We start from the raw sequence: 5301 nt of genomic DNA, 5'->3' as shown, positions 1-5301 counted from the left end.
TAGGTTGATCTCCAATAATTTCTATCTCCTAGTGTTCAAGTATTTGTGTAATACTCTTCCCTTGAGTGTGAATGGGACTTGTGATTTACTTCTAACCAATAGAATATGGCAAAGGTAAAGGGATGCCACTCCCATAATTACATGAATATGTACATAAAACATACAATATATTGTTTATATTATTTATATACATACATTATTATAATCTATAATAATAGGTGTATATAAGCCATTTTTTATATAGATATGTAAGCAATTTTAAATATATGTACACACACAAATATATATTCAAAATAGAGCACAAAAACCCTGCCTAAGTCATTTGATGATAATGACAGCACTTGGGGTGGAGAAGATCCAGAGATTGAATCTGCAGTGAAAAAGAAGAAAATGACAATGGGAGATGATAGGAACAGAAGAGAGAGAGTCTGGTTTATTTGGCAGGCTTGAGTCTCAGGGGAATGACAACAGCATTCACTCCAAAAGGACCTGTAAGCAGCAACTGACGTCTCTACTAGAGAGGGGAGAAGTCTTTAATACAATTCATTTATGCTGTAGATTTCAGGAACATGCGCCTATAATATGTGCTTGGCTGAATTAGCAGACATTAGGGTGGATGGTCTTTCTGGGAAAGTGGAAGGAGTGTTTTCTGTGGAAAATGTAATTTTGATGCTACATAAAGCTGGTGGCACGGAATGGCTTGGTGTGGCACTTTTTGCATGGAAAAGAGAATTCCCACTTACTTTGGTTGGAGCATGTGTTCTAGAGCTTGTGTAATTTAGTTCACAGAACAGCTGGTGACTTTTTGTGACTCAAAGTTGTCCAAATTTGGAGGTAGGAGAGATGCAGGTTTCTTTTTTTTTTTTTTTTTTTTTTTAGATGGAGTTTCTCTCTTGTTGCGCAGGCTGGAGTGCAGTGGCACGATCTCAGCTCACCACAACCTCTGCCTCCCGGGCAATTCTTCTGTCTCAGCCTCCCGAGTAGCTAGGATTACAGGCATGCACCACCACACCTGGCTAATTTTGTATTTTTAGAAGAGACGGGGTTTCTCCATGTTGATCAGGCTGGTCTCGAACTCCTGACCTCAGGTGATCCGCCTGCTTCAGCCTCCCAAAGTGCTGGGATTATAGGTGGCAGCCACTGCGCCTGGCCTGAGATGTAGGTTTCCTAAACTCCTTTATTGAAACATCTGCAGTGGCCTCTGACTTTATGTGACCACTTCGTTTCTTCTAAAAAGTGGCGAATTATTTGCAACAAGCACTAAATTAACACAAACCAGACCAATCATCTTTTCTGTGACCAATGTCCTTTTCTCATGTTTCATGGAAATATCCTTAGACAAGTTTAAATTTTAATTGGGCTTATTTGAGCAAAGAACAACAAAATGAAACATAGGAAAACAAAACAAAAACGATTGAAGAATCAGGCAACCCTACAAACCAGAGCAGGTTCAGAGAATGCCAACCAATAACATGGCCTAACAGCATTTATGGGAAACAGAAGTACAGTGGAGACAACCTCATTGGTTACAGCTTACTTTGTTAATTGGTTACAGAGCCTCCAGCAAGTAATTAAAGCTCAGCTACTGTGTTTCAACTCCATATTAATTTGATCTGTTAGGCTTAGTGGAGGAGCCCAGTCCAAATCAATGTCCTCCTAGACATTTTATTCAACAGATACAATAGCCTTTATCTTTCCTTCAAACCTCTTGCCTTATGCACTTAGGTCTCCCTCTATAATATTTTCTCCTGGTTTAAGTGAAACACAAAAACTATTTTCTGTCATAAACTGGATTGTGCGATCAAATTTATGTTGATTCATCAAAGTTATTATTAGGACTACAAATTTAGACTACTGGGAGGGAAAATGTAGAAATATCCCACAAACACAAGGCGATTGTCCTAACTCAGTGCAGAGGGTGTGTCTGTGCCCCCTGTTCATGTGATGGTGTGTCTGTGCCACCTGTTCATGTGGCGATGTGTCTGTGCCCTCCTCTGATGTCTCCATAAATGCTTAGGACTTCCACTCCATTTCTTCTTTTGCAGCCTTTTCAAAAGGTGGTGCTCTCTCAACAATACCCAGAGTCTGAGCTCAGCGCAGGTAGAAGACAAAGGAGTTTTTCTGCACTCTCACTTCTTTCACTTCAGGATTCAAACCGGGCAGGACAGGGTAGCAAGTCTTTGTGGTGAATAAGCATCTCCTGCTTCCTCAGTTCAAAACTGGCATTGTTGAACACCTACTTTTCTATCTCTTAGGAGAAGGTAAAGAAACAAGAAAACGGCTTGTTTCTTTGTTGGGGATGATCTCTTCTACACCTGTCATCAGGGCCAGCTTCATGGGTCTATGACCAGTGCGGTTCACAGGACTTTGGGCTCCACACATTGTGTAACGAAGTCTTGCTTTTCATTACTGGGTTCTTCATCCCACAGGATGCTGCTTTTTCCAAAGTACTCGAGCAGGCTGACTTTTTAAAAATGCTCCAGCCTTGCCGGACGGGGCGGCTCACGCCTGTAATCCCAGCACTTTGGGAGGCCGAGGAGGGCGGATCACGAGGTCAGGAGATCGAGACCATCCTGGCTAACACAGTGAAACCCTGTCTCTACTAAAAATACAAATATTTAGCGGGCCGTGGTGGCACGCGCCTGTGGTCCCAGCTACTCGGTAGGCTGAGGCAGGAGAATCGCATGAACCCGGGAGGCGGAGGTTGCCGGGAGCCGAGATCGCTCCATTGCACTCCAGCCTGGGTAACAAGAGCGAAACTCCGTAAAACAAACAAACAAACAAAAACAAAAAAAAAAACTGCAGCATCCTAATATTAATATTAAACTTTCCCCCAAATCCAAGAACGAACCCTCTTGAACTAATTCCTGATGCTAGTCTGAGGTGCATGAAAGATGAGGTGGAAGTGTGGTTAAGTGTCTAAGGAGATCCTTTTCAAGTTAAGGTGATTTTTCTGCCCTCAGAACTTAAATTTTTCCCACTAAATTTTTGTGAAGTATAAGACTGTAGCCAACATAGCAGTGATTGCTCAGAGTGGCTAGAGAGAGTAAGTGAGTAACAAAAATGTCAACAAGTAACTTTGGCAGGGTCGGGGAAGCCTTGGGAAGATGTTGGTAAAAGAATACAAAATTACAGTTAGAAGAAGTGCAAGAAATCTATTGTACAACATGATGACTATAGGTAAAAACAATACAATGTATTGAAACATGAAGAGATTTTAAAATGTTGTCACTACAAAAATGATAACTATGTGAGGTAATGCATAAGGTAATTAGCTCGATTTAGCTACTTCACAATGCATGCGTGTAACATTCTATTTTTTATTTGTATTTTAAATTTTAAATTGACAAGTAAAATTGTTTTTATCTTATGAGATATGTATCTCAAAATAGTTTGTTGTAGATAATAAAAACGTAATTTTACTTGTCAATTTAAAATTTAAAATACAAATAAAAAATGTTACATTGCACATTTTTTTTTGGATAGGATAGTAGCACAGACTATCTTCCGGTAAATCAAGATGGTTTTGAAAACCCCAGGAAAATCCAAGAGTCGTGGCAACGAAACCCGCCGTCTTCGTTTGTGGTGATACACAACGTGTTATCATCTACTGGAGGTGCCGGGGATTGAACCCGGGGCCTCGTGCATGCTAAGCACGCGCTCTACCACTGAGCTACACCCCCTTTGCAGTGACTTTTATTTTATTCTAAGCGTTTTAATTTAATCTTTCTCTTTGTTTGTGAGTTTTGAGAATCTGAAATTTAATACAAAGATCCCTTATGTATGACTCTATTTCTGAAACCTCTAGGTTTTTCACTCTATCTTACAGGTACATCAGGAGAAGAGTAATTTGATGCTACACAAAAATATTACCATTCCAGTCTTGTCAGCCCACCCCAAATTTGGCTCCCAAGAAGAGGCCTGAAGGGCACTTCCATTCCTCCACCTGAGAGGGTCCCAAGATGTAACAATCTCCAGCAGCTTGAAAATTTCTCTTGAGTGATACTTCTCTGTATAGTTTTGTTTCTTAGAATCATGTTAATGGTTTACACAGTCAAATTTAAAAACAAAATTAGCAACTATAGAGAAAAAGTACTTTAAATTTGAAAACAAATAGAAAAAAATAAAATCATTTCAAATGAATAATATCGGAATTTAAAAAGAGAACCAATCCAGGTAAATGTTTTACACGGTAGTTTGACCTTATAACTACATTCTAGATACAAAAGAACTGCGAATAGATGATCTCCCCTACAGTAGAACAGAATAGACAGCCTCAAGTCATACAGTTACACTGGCTTTTCTTACTTCTGCTGAGCCAAAATAACACATGCAAGGAGAATGAAACATAGACAAGTTTATCCAGGAGAAAGCTGGGTTTTACTAGGGTTCTATTAGAACTGAGTAAGGGAAACAAAAAACATTATCAGGATCTGAAAAGGAGCTCAAACACTGGACCATCAAATTGAAAGTTTAATTTTCTAACAAATTATTCAGGGTTAAAGACATTTTGATTTTCAAAATCTCTTCAATTAAAAAATATTTGGTTAACGTCCTAACATATATATATTTTTAATATGTGTATATATAACATGCATACACATATATATTTAAAAATTATTCTATTTATTTATTTTTGAGACAGAGCCTCGCTCTGTCACCCAGGCTGGAGTGCAGTGGCATGACCTCGGCTCACTGCAACCTCCCCCTCCCGGATTCAAGCAATTCTCCCTGCTTCAGCCTCCTGAGTAGCTTGGATTACAGGTGCCCACCACCACTCCTGGGTAATTTTTGTATTTTTAGTAGAGATGGGGTTTCACCATGTTGGCCATGATGGTCTCAAACTCCTGACAGGTGAGCCACCCGCCTCGGGCTCCCAAAGTGCTGGGATTATGGGTGTGAGCCCTAACCTATATTTTTTAATGCTTTCCTTTGCCTTATGAGCCAGTGTGCTAGTAGTCACTCCTAGCCAAAACTTAGGTACCCAAGCTCAAAACTGCCAACAGATCCTCCTTCTCATTCAAATGGGTTCCACCACAACCACAGTGGAGTCAGAGAGTGGCTTTCCTTCTGTTTTCTTTGAAGCCACCAATATCAGTGGCTAATTTGTCAAAAACAAAAATTAAACTCTATGCATGCTTTCCAATGTGCAGTATGTCTATCTCATTTATTGATCTAAAAGAAGTTTTAGCAACTTGATCCTCGACCAAAAAATTAACTGAATTACTAAAGAGGTGAGTGAGTGAAGAGGTGGCCAAGGTGAGAGTACCCCTAATTTTTCTCTGAGGGTGAAAAGAATGG

The 5301-nt window shown here is 39.8% G+C and overlaps 1 non-coding gene across 1 annotated transcript; it reads right to left on the bottom strand.

Moving 5' to 3' along the window:
- Window positions 1-3611: 3611 nt before the first annotated feature.
- TRNAA-AGC (transfer RNA alanine (anticodon AGC)) lies at window positions 3612-3683 on the bottom strand. The gene has a single exon. It is a non-coding gene; the product is annotated as a tRNA-Ala (tRNA).
- Window positions 3684-5301: the final 1618 nt, after the last annotated feature.

Source organism: Gorilla gorilla, chromosome 5, assembly GCF_029281585.2.
Source record: "Gorilla gorilla gorilla isolate KB3781 chromosome 5, NHGRI_mGorGor1-v2.1_pri, whole genome shotgun sequence".
NCBI lineage: Eukaryota > Metazoa > Chordata > Mammalia > Primates > Hominidae > Gorilla > Gorilla gorilla.
This window is presented reverse-complemented; position numbering and strand designations above follow the sequence as displayed.